This window comes from Sebastes fasciatus, chromosome 12, assembly GCF_043250625.1.
Source record: "Sebastes fasciatus isolate fSebFas1 chromosome 12, fSebFas1.pri, whole genome shotgun sequence".
NCBI classification, from domain to species: Eukaryota; Metazoa; Chordata; class Actinopteri; order Perciformes; family Sebastidae; genus Sebastes; species Sebastes fasciatus.
The window spans coordinates 6170387-6182432 of NC_133806.1; the positions used below are offsets into that span (position 1 = coordinate 6170387).

The window sequence follows — 12046 nt, forward strand, 5'->3', positions numbered from 1 at the left end:
CACAATAGTTGAATTCATGCGCGAGATTCATCCAGCTATGCAATGCGGTACACCGTGCATGTGAGTGCTGCAGTCACAAGCTGCCAATAAGCGCATAGGCCTGCTCTGTCAGAGAACAGCATGGTATTCACCGCCCAACCCATCCACCCATTCACCACCGAACTACCACTGCAAGCACAGCCAACATGGAGGCTCGGAGATGAGCAACTGGCTTTGCTGCGAGACAGACAGACAGAGACAGACAGACAGACCGACAGACAGACAGACAGACAGACAGAGAGACAGACAGACAGACCGACAGACAGACAGACAGACAGAGAGACAGATAGACAGATAGACAGAGAGGACTGTCACACGGCCGGGCCAACACCTTCCCTCTAATCTCATTTGCTTGTTATCAGCCCCATCAGGCTGACCTCGGCCACTGCAAAAATAAATAAATAAAATAAGCCAACAGATGTCCATCAATTTGCCATTTGAGTTCCCCCCCCCCCCCCCCCCCCTCCTTCCTCGGATTACTGCGTGACCAAAAATCATGCCTCAGTTTCAACCCCAGAGGCGAGTATATCGAGTAGCATTTGGATTTGGAGCATTTGGACAAAGAAAAAAGGCCAAGATGACACATCAAAAAATGAAATCACAGATGAAGAAATGATTGTGGCCATTGTTGTGGCTGGCGGGTTTGGAGGACAGGACTGTTTCGGAGGCAGCAGACAAACCTCTTCTGTGTCTGAACAAGGGAGGGAGCTAAAAGTAGGGGGGGGAAGACAATGCATTATTGTCTTTCCTCCTCCTTGAACCTGGCAGAGGCCCAGCACTGGCAGACAACACTATGCAGATAAATGCAGCCGATAACACGTCTCTCCTCCCTGAGCAAGCCAAACTGGCGGCTGCACGTGAGCGTTCGACCCGCAAGGTAACGTGTGCTGTGTTGTAAAAACATTAGGCCATGGTGGACGCCCATCTGCTGACGACGGTGGAGTGTTGAAACGTTCCTGATGCCCGGGCATATGCGAATCTCCCGCAACAATAAGCAATAATTGACAGCAAAATTCAGGGACAGATTTTTTTTTTGGGAAGTCTTTATATGCAAATAGAAGAGCTCTGAGTAAGTATACAAATAATCTTTGGCAAACTGTGGGGAAGACAGGGCAATGGAAATGGGGTCAGTGGCCTTATTTGAACTGCAACTCAAATTGGAAGGACCGCAATACTTAGAAAATATAGTGAAAACATATTGTTATCCTGCTCTCAGACCAACCATAACACCATAACACCCTATTTATTCAACTGGTTTTATTCAATTTCTTCTTGAACGTCTACATAGCGACAGTTGTTTGCTCGACATGCAGTGCAACAATTACAATACACTGTATGTTACAGGGATAACATGAGCATTGGAGTGAACTAATAACAACTTACAGAGATGATTTAAGTGCCATTTGTCTCATCAGATAATGGGTCAGGTGAGCAAAGGCCCAAAGTCTAGTTAGTTAGTCTTTTAATGGAGTGTATGCTCCTCTGTGGAGGTGTTCTGGTGGTCCCACCGTCAACGCTTCAAGCGTAAGGAATGAATTCATGGTTCACCGTAGGATTTAACCAGTTGATAATCGTAGCACCACTGCCGCTCCGGATGAATACCGATGGTTCTGTCGGGTATTCATTATATAGCCAAAGTAATCGCGTTTATATTCTTTCACTGGCTATGTGATAGGGAGATGGTCACGGCGAGGGCAACGTTTGCACTGAAAATGACTGCTAGCGAGATCTTAACATACAAATTTGTCTCGCTAAAGGAAAGGAGATTACTGAGCAGCGCATTCATTATATACCCAAAGTAATCGTGTTTGCATTCGTTCATTCACTTGAAGTGAGAGGAAGCTTTGCCCTGGAAACGGCTTTGCTAGATCACAAAATACTAATTTATCTAGCGTTACTGAAAAGAAGATTACTGAGCCTTTTTTTTCAACATGCTCCATGTTGTATTTATAATGCCGTCTCTACCATAGACTGTATATAAGAAGTGGACGTAGTCACCGTGACGTCACACGCTGGTTTGTGGATTACAGTTTTGATGCCTCGAGTTCGGCTTTGTGGCCATCGCCATCTTGGCTTTTTGCAACCAGAAGTGACACGAGGGGGTGGAGCTAAGTACAACTGAACGCTGAATAAGACGTCTTTTAGGTGACCAAAATGTTACAATTAGCTTTCATGAACTGAAAACACACTGTGAAAGGGTTAAAGTAGTAAGACAAAAACACGGACAACTCCCAGACCGGACAACGCCGTGGTTGCAACCTGTCAATCACAAGGTAGCCACGCCCTAAAGCAGCCCCTGCTTTATGGTCTATTTGACTCTAAATGGGACCATAATTTACTAAATGAACATCATGCTGTATTGAAGAAGACTTGAAACTAGGGATTGAGATCATAAACTCATGTTTACAATGTTTACTGAGGTAATAAATCAAGTGAGAAGTAGGATCATTTTCTCACAGACTTCTATACAATCAGACTTCTTTTTGCAACCAGAGGAGTCGCCCCCTGCTGGCTATTAGAAAGAATGCAAGTTTAAGGCTCTTCCACACTGGCTTCACTTTTCAGACCCAGAGGTTGCCCACTGGTCTCTACGTAGTCTCCACGTCCTGACGTATAGTTACGTTTTTGAGGAGGACCATCTCTACGGAGCATCTCAAACAGCTCAATGCAGGAGCATAAATCCACTTTGACTCAATAACATTCATTCTGGGGATTCAAATTAGAGACTAGAGACGAGTAGGGATGGACATGAGTATTCGAATTGGACGTCTGTATTGGTTTCGTTATATATAAAATAATAAATAGGCCTGGAAACAAAATGAATGTACAACGCAAGCTATGTAACGTTAAACTTTTGTATCATAGAACAACTAGTTCGATGATTAACCGTTTGCGCATCAAGCACAAGGAGAAAAACAACAGAGACAAATAACAGGCTCATCTCTCATCACCTCATTTACTAGCAGTGTTAGCACGCGTCGTTGTGATACCGCCGAGCAAAGAAGATAAGCCAGCTCATCATGAAAACGGTGACTGGAGATATGCTCCCGTTAAGCTCTGTGGAAGGAGAAGGCTTCCAAGCTGATGGCGTTGGGAGAACACGCTACAATCGAGGCGAAGAACAACAACTACGAAAGTGAAGAAGATGTTACATTATGAATTTGATTGAGGACGACACAAGGTAGCTATTACTACAGACTCGCGGACCGCTCTTACCACAGAGTCATATACCATCATACGCCATTTCAATTCAGTATTCAAGTACTCGAATATGGAAATTGTATGAGAAAATTACTTAATATGCTCAACCCTAGTCACTGGCTCACCTCTCTAACCATTTCCATAATCAAATACACGAGTGGACAGAACAGAAAACACACAACACAACAGAAGGGACGAAGACGTTAAATAATTAACATGTTACTATATAAAGGAAATTAACATTTCTCTAAAAATATACTACTTTGTTTAGACCGAATGTAGGGCTGTTCACCATATGGCGATCAAAGAGTTGGATTTATTGTTTTATTTACCTCCGCATCATTTTTCATAACCTCGCCATCTGATTCCAATTCACACGCTGGTCCTGAGTATACATAAGGAGGCATACTACAAAACAGATGGATCAAACGGACATCTTTTTGAAACGACAGAAAGGCCCCGAGGACGGTTTGGATTTGCGACTGCGGTAATGGATGATGAAATTTCTAGTTCTCATATACATGAAGCTGCTTTTTCTCTTTTGAGGATTAAAAAACTGAGTCATCTTAAATCATTTGAAACTTGCCTTTTAAAAAAAATATTCCTTTATTATTAAATCATGTTGATATGACTCTGATGTCTTGTCAGAGTGGATGCCTTCCAGATCCCGGTTGCCAGATTCTGTCACTATCCTCTTTTGTGAGGATGTCAGTGTGCTGAGCTTTAGGAGCGAAATTTGCCAGTGTGAATCATACATGCCAAACAATTAATCTCTAGTCGAGCTGCGACACGGAGAAGTCTTAGCCAAACAGCGAACGTTTTCTGAAGAGGGGTCGCGACCTCTCCAGATACAATAAGCGAGTCGACAACAATAACAGACTGACAGCTAACACGACACACATTGTGGAGGCAAGGCATGACTGTGCAGGAAATGGCCCTCTCTGTGTCAGCACTTGCTCCCAGAAACAATACCAACCAGTTCTGTGTGGCAGTTTACGTCATGGCTGCCGAACCAATAAAGTGTGCGGGGAATTTTCGAGCAACCAAATAGAGGCAGATGGAGCATAAAGAATAACCAAAGGCAAATGACCAGTCCATCTAAAATGGAGCACATTAAACATCTGTGTGGTTGCAGCTTTTTTTCCTTTTTAATCTGCACGTTTTGTTCTTTTGCAGCAAAGTTCTTCACACAGAACATATTAACAATAGTGGGAGTTCCCCGCTGCTGCCGCAGTCTACTTGTGTTGGATTCTCAGCAGGATAAGTGCCTTGCTCAAGAACAGAGAACATATCTAATTTGAATCTATATATCTAAACTAAAATTAGATGGCAAGAATGTTTTAATATGTTCAGTATTTGTCCACGGCACTAACAAAACGTTTGCAGGCAACATATCTGGTCTCATGAGAACGTAAAAAATCAATTTAAATATCAGTTGATATCACATTTTAGTGAATTGCGTTCTCTTTGTCCACTAAAGCACTTCAGATTGTTTATGAGCACAAAATGGCTGAAAATGGAGTCAGTGACGGCGCTACAGTCCATGTGCCTCGTTGTAGCAAATATTAGTATTGTTGAAATTGCACCGTAATCTAGTTTAGCCTGGTGGTGGGCTGATATTTGGGCGGCGGCATTGTCTGCACAGCTACACTGAATGTTCAAACACTGTTCTCCCACCACAAATTTACCTCTTGTTTATAATCTTTTCTGTTCAATACTGCTGAGGCAGATGGAGGATGAATGCACAGAAGACAACAAACACACTGAAGATGAGCTGGAGATAAACAACAACGGCAGCAACATTACCAACACAGAAAGTAACCTGCATGCAGTCTGATTCCATCAATTATAAGAGCTTGATTGAGATTTAATTCAAAGCTTGGGTTTAATTGCTAATATCAAAGCATAATTAGGCTGATAAATCATGACTGATCTTATTGAATTAGGGGATTGAAATAGCAGAGAACGTGCAAATTGTCTATGTCAGCTAAATAAGTGTTCTTAATTGGCCTACAAGTTTGCTTCAGATACTAATGAAAGTGAACAAATTTTTCATCCCCAAAAAGAGTGTTTCCGAAATAGAAAGTATTCATATGCGGTTGTTTATTCAGCGCTATGGCTGCGCGTCTTGTTCAACACGGAAATTCGTCTTGAACTTAAAATAGAGTATTTATACAAGTGGCAACAAAGTAAACACACAATCTGAAATGTCTCTCTGTACATGGCTGAAAAGGCAAATTATAGATCCTCCTTCAGGCTCAATGTATGCAGTTCATTTTAAAGAAATAGTGACTGAAGAATATGATGAAGACAGAGTGATGAGGATGGACAGTCAGTCTCCCTCAGAGAGCGAGAGAGATAAGGACAGAGATGGGAGATTGTGAAAGACAGGGAGAGATCAAATAATGCTGGCAAAGTGCACACAAGCACCAGCATGAGCACTTGGATGGGTCCTAATATCTCCCCATGCAATTCCCCCACACTCAGTCACACACACTCCTGTATGCACACACTCTCTCTCTCTCTCGCTCTGTCTCTCTCAGACTGCATCTGCCGGAGCTAGTGGCTGTAGTTAAATTGAAATATTTCCCGGCGTGTGTCAGAAGCATGCAGAATGATAATTATGACAGATCTGATTAGGCGGGCCGAGTCGGGCGGCTCCGGGCTGCAGGTGCGACCTTGTGCATTCCTGAGTGTGTAAATAAAATTAATTACAAGCGTAGGGGGCGCGCAGCGCGTGACATCAGCGCGCACAGGGGGGACTCCCACGGGGGGCACCCTAATGGAATATTTTCCCCGAGTCTAATAATACAGTTGGTATTGACTTGAGGTAATTAGGGGGATCATTAAAGCGCTTTTCCCGGCGTATTTGCCTGCCTGATCAGATTAGCGAGAATGGGCCTCAGAACAAGCCCTGTGTGGTCTGTCAGGAGAAGTGGAGACAGTGGGAGAGGGTTAGATAGCATTTGCAGGAAAGAAAGAGCTAGCAAAATACTGTGCCTGTCACTGGCACAAGGGTAGCATGTGCTAACAAGCAGGCAATAGGAAAGGCTAGTAGGTTAGGCATGTGGCTAGTAGGTTGAGCACAGAGAACTATTCACAGAGAGCGGGCTTGTGAACTATTAGTGTTCGCTCAGTTAACTGGCTTAACACCTGCTCCACAGTGGAAAACATTTGCGTTATAATAAAGCATTAGAGGTGATGACGAAGAGACAATTTGGAGTCCTGACAGTCGGAGCAGATTCCTACTTTGGACTGCAGGGTGGGAGGCCGGCGAGGAGGAGGGAGTGGGTTGTGCAATTGGAGACAGATGGGGTGAGAGGTGGCGTGTAAGGCGTAAGTGAGAGAGATGGCAGGAGAGACACAAAGTGCTCTGGGCATGCTCAGTGAGACCCGGGGCTCCTGCTAAGAGGAGGAGGGTTCGATGAAACAGGCAGTGGGGAGAAAACAGGCTGGTGGGAATTCCACTGTCCATTAAACAATAAGAGAAAGGCTCATTTCAGAGGGAGGGGAAGACTTACGTTTGCAAGATAATTCATTCGCTAAATTAATTATTCAGACAGCTGGGTCTCCAGTTCAAGAAATTGTGTCTTTAATAATAGAGAGGATCTGGCCTAGCCTGTTTCCCATGGCAACCTAATAACCAAGCAGGCACAGGAGATAAATAAATAAATCAATTAATAAACAGTCACGGCCCTTTTAGATCCCCGGGGGTTGTGATATGCTCACTCTGATCTGCCTTATTTGAGGGAGAGAGAGAGAGGTGTGGAGAGTCCACAAAAAATAAATAAAGACATCTTGATGGCTACGAGAAAAAGCACAACTTATGAGCTAAATTTCACTGTGCCTCTAGCAGTTCTTGATATTAAAAAGTATCTGATAACATCTTCACCGTATCAATTTTTACTATCCTAGGACGTCATTTAATGCCATTTGTACACAACTCTTCATGCAGAACATGACTTCTAACACACTGACCCCGAGTGGCTTCTCAGTAACAGACAAACCTCTGAGCGGTCACAATCCAGAAACAGACACCCAAAAGGTCAGCCATCTGCCTCTCTTGTTAAGCAGCCATTGGATGGAGCAGAACGATAGAAGTGGCATGTGTGTGTGTGTGTGTGTGTGTGTGTGTGTGTCGTTGGTCTGGTGTGGCTGGGTGGGTCATGTGCTAAATATCTGAGATTAAAGCTAAGAAAAGCGTTCAAGCCCCCATAAAACATGTACGACCACTAATGGGATTCAACCCGTAACAGGAAATTAGTCATTTTCCCAACATGAAGGAAGTGGTTCCAGTTATTCTGTCACCCTCCCTTCCTACTCGTATCAGTGCCCCCACCCACCTCCACCCACTCCCCCACCTCTCCAGACCAACAAGGCACTCACTCCCCCCCCCACCCCCCTTCACCATCACAACCCCCCACCCTCCACTCCAGGGACTACCGTGCCAGGCGGGTGCAGGGTGACAGATGGCATACACCAACCTCCCCCCTCGCTCTCCCCCCTTCGCTCTCCCCTCTCCCCCCTACTGCACCAGCCCCCTCCGCCCTCCCCCCCCCTTGCCCGGGCCCCCCCGGTGGCGCAGCGGCGGACCAGATCAGTGCCATTCTGTCTCATTAGAGCCTGGCTAATTAGCGTAGCCTCTTCCAGGGGAGAATGAGCGAGCGCGAGAGAGAAAGAGAGATGGGGGGGGAGAGAGGGCGGTGTTGGTGGCGGCGACTGCGTTCTGTACTCTTCTGGTCATTGAGGAGTCGGAGGGCTTTGAGCCCTGTGGTGCGCGGGGCTCCCAGGGTGCTTGTTTTATGACAGCAGGGACTCTGATTCCATCCGTTGCGCAATTCCTCTCAGGAAGCGTTCGGAGATGTTTCAACATAAAAGTCATGTCAAAGGGAACCCGCTCCCGCCCTCAGCCTCGGCTAACCTCCCATCGCTCATCTGAACATTAGCCGCCCTCTCTGCCAGGCTAGCCAACACAGCAAGCCTCCCCTGTTAATGTGAATGAAAACAAAGCACGGTAGCTTTTGCTAGATAGCCCGACTGAGCCAGTTAATAATGTTGACATCAACTCCAGGCTATCCAGAGCACGGCTTGCACCTCCGCAGGCTAAAAATGAAATGGGCCGTTTGGCGAATACAGCTTCTTCTGGCAGTGTCGTCGCTGGATTTGAACCAGTAACACGCAGTTGTTTTCTCCAAGTCTGACATCTCCTGAAGCTAAATGGAGACGGAGCGTTCTTGGAGCGTTCGATCAGTTTTGAGTCATTGAGGAATGGATCATGAATAATGATTCTGATTTTTATCAAAGACTAAATGTAATATCTGTCCTAATAAATCAGAATTGCAGCGCGGATTACTTAAAAAGTACGTATGCCCAGACTTGAAGTGAAATGGCGACCATTAATCTGATAGAGTAATATGGCTTGGGTTAGATTCACTGCTCTATAGTTACTACTCAGAATATGTGGCAGTAAAAGAGTGATTGAAATGCAACATTGAATATGTGAGAGAGAGGGGGGGTGGTGGTGGAGGGTGGAGGGGCAGTTACGGGGTGGCAGAGGCCTGCTGTGGTTACGAGCCCTAAGAGAGGACGCGATGGCTGCGTTCCAGCAACCCCCCCAAACACACACATTCTAATGTGCCTGCACATAAACCCATATCTATATGCAGTATATACACACACCTAAGCACACACTCAGTGGAGCATGCACCAATCAGTAAACTCCTGTTTACAGCTTTTCCACCCGGGGGACCACTACCGCTATGACCTCCTTCAAATCTTCTTTCTCTCCCCTCAGATCTCCATCGCTCTTCTTCTTCTTCTTCCCTTCTCTGCTGCATCATCTCTGAATTAAGCTGTACACAAAATGCGAAACACGACATGGCACACACACACACCCCCCGCTATACTGTATATAGGGGGACTGGTACCAACAGATCCTGGTCACCTGATCCTGTGCTAGCGTAAGCATGCTGGGAAATCCTAAGCTGAGCTGAAGAGGTTGAACTGCACACCAAGCTGACAGGACGGTGCCAGTCTCTTCCCAACCCTCCCCCCACGGTTATTTCCCTGGACCCCAAATGGGCATCCTGCCAGTCCTGCCCATCCTCCATCCTCATCACCAACCACATCCACACTGCACTCCCAACCTCCGTATACCAGCAGTCTCTGCTGGCATGGTGCTCTATACCCAAGGCTTGGATAGTGTTATTTTTCTTCCTGCAAGGCTGCAAACCTCTCTGGACTTAAGCTGTCGTTTACAACATGTCATTTAAAAATACATTCTGCCATTCTGCCTGGCTGGCTGATTCACACTATAGTAAGCTCATAAACAATTAACACTGACATACTCAACAGCCAGTATCCCAGCTCTGGTCGCATGAAGTAATCATTTCTTTACTTCCAGCAGTGGCACCACCAATGCTTTTTCTTCGGAATAAGCAGAAATGAGATTCTAACCTGAGTAGAGATTTAATATTCTGGATACGAGTGACATCTATTTTATCAGATTTTAAACACCTTAAAACCAGCAACACCTCACCTACCTGAGACCATTACACCATGTGTGAAATTCTATGGATATTAGTTAATAGCGTGAACAGAGGAAACTGCCGCTCTTTACAGATGCAACTAACTGTTATTTTCATTATCAATTAATCTACTGATTATTTTCTCGATTAATTGGTTGGTTGATAAAAAGTCCAAACCCAAACACATCCAATTTGCAATGATATAAAACAGAAAATGTGAAACAATGAGAACAGACGCAAATAAGAGGAAGTTGGGACCAGCAAATGTTTGGTGTTTTTGCTTGTGAAGTGACTCAAATGATGGATTGATTAAAAAAATAGTTTCCGATTAATCTCTTGTTGATCAACTAAACGATTAATTGACTAGTCGTTGCAGCTCTACTGCTGTCACAACAGTCTCATGGCAGATTGTGAAATAGTCACGAAATTGAATCTATTTGATTCGTGTACGAATTTCCCTGTTTGCCTATGAATGTCAAGCAAGACGAATATCCGCTCCAGTCTTTTCAAAATAAAACTACTCAGTTAGGTTTAGGAAATGATTGTGGTTTGAGTTAAAATAACACCGGAAGAGGCTTAATGGAAGTTAAGTGACAAATAAATCAACTTTGACTTGTGGTTTCACACGGGACATGAACACCGGTCACCTGGGCAAAAGTCCAGTGTTTTTGGCCTATCCATCCACCTCGACATCCTCCCTACGCCGCGTTCGCCAGTCTTTATACTTCCTGGTTCATAATTACGTGGATTACATATGAATTGATTTTGTGTTGACCATCATGAAAAAAAACGTGAAATCTGTGTCGATGCACACGAATCAATACATTACATTTCGTGACTATTGGCTGTCAATATAGTATAACGTGGAAATCCTATGACTTCTATTAATTGTATGCATCTCCAACCATACTGTTGGACTCACGTGAAATCGGGAAAGTAAAATCCATATAGAATTATCTGCCCACAGCTAAAACTAAAGAAGTAAAACTACAATCTCATCCAACTTTAAATAAAAATGCTGAATTTTAGAAGATTTTTGTGGAAACAGCAACTGAAAAACTGGGTGCTGGTCTCTGACTTTTCGGGTTCAGAGGTCCTGATGGGGAAGAGCAGGCCTGGCCTGGCCTGGCCTGGCCTGGCCTGGCCCGGCCTGGCGGTGCCGGTAGCTGTGGCAGTGCCGGCTGGGTAGTAAGGGGGGAGACCAGCTGCCCGGGGAGCGCCCATTACGAGATGGAGCCAGAGATAAGTGCTCTCCCAGGCCCCCTTTCACAGGCATAATTAGCACACTTCTTATCTGCTGCTCAATTCACATTCACACCCGCCTGCCATGAATGGAACGTGAAAGAGAGGCAGAAATCGGGGGAACGAGAGAGGTAGAGGGGCAAGGCAGAAAGATGGGAGCGAGGTGGAGAAGGCACGGTGGAAACCTGTTCCCAGACAAACCGTCATTTGAGAAGAGAGAGACATGCGCGAGTTAATACCTCGCTCTCCCCCTTTCTCTTTCTCCAATCCTTCCAAGGAGTCTTTGAACTCCTTAACAAAAACAGTGGTTTGTGCATCAAACTGCAATTTGGTAAAACAAAGCTATCTGAGGGTATAATCATCCTAATCAGCAAGAAAAAAATAAAGCCTTTGCAGATATTTCTAGATTATTCCGCCCTTGGTGATCTATTTCTCCCCCCATCGTCTTCATCAAGCACAATTGTGGAAATCTTCCCAACTCCTCCGACAGACACGCGGAAAACCTTTAATAATAACTCCTTAGTGCTACACTTTTTAAATTGCTTTTAATATAGAGTTAAATTGGCGGTGTGTTTTTCTCTTTTTTTTCCTCCCTGTTTCCAACACACACAGGCAGGTATTGTGTGAGCGCCCTGCTCTCTGGGAGAAGATAACAGGGGCCCCATCGTCTGACTGAGCGGAGCTAATATAAACAGGTTTGTTTGGTGTTGAAACACTGTCGACTGCTAAACTCCAAACCCACAATAAAGAGGACATGTGTCATTATGTCGATAAATCACAGCGGTGATGCACTGGGGCAAGTTCTGCTACGGGATGGATGTCTTTCTACTTCTTTGCCTTTAACTGTGTAAATATTATGATCACATATGCATCTAGTATTAAATATTTTATGATCTTTTTAGCGATTTCTGTACAGACTGACTGTCTCATCGCTGAAGGATCTTTATTCTCCTGCTTTGGTTTTTGCAAGACATCCATCAGCCGTGTGTGTGTGTGTGTGTGTGGACACTTTGAGCAATATATATGCTATATATGCA

At 44.7% G+C, this 12046-nt stretch overlaps 1 protein-coding gene across 14 annotated transcripts in view; it reads right to left on the reverse strand.

The window, feature by feature from the left end:
- The window catches only part of satb1b (SATB homeobox 1b), a 71441-nt gene that overhangs the window by 10545 nt on the left and 48850 nt on the right, over positions 1-12046 (reverse strand). The window lies entirely within an intron of this gene.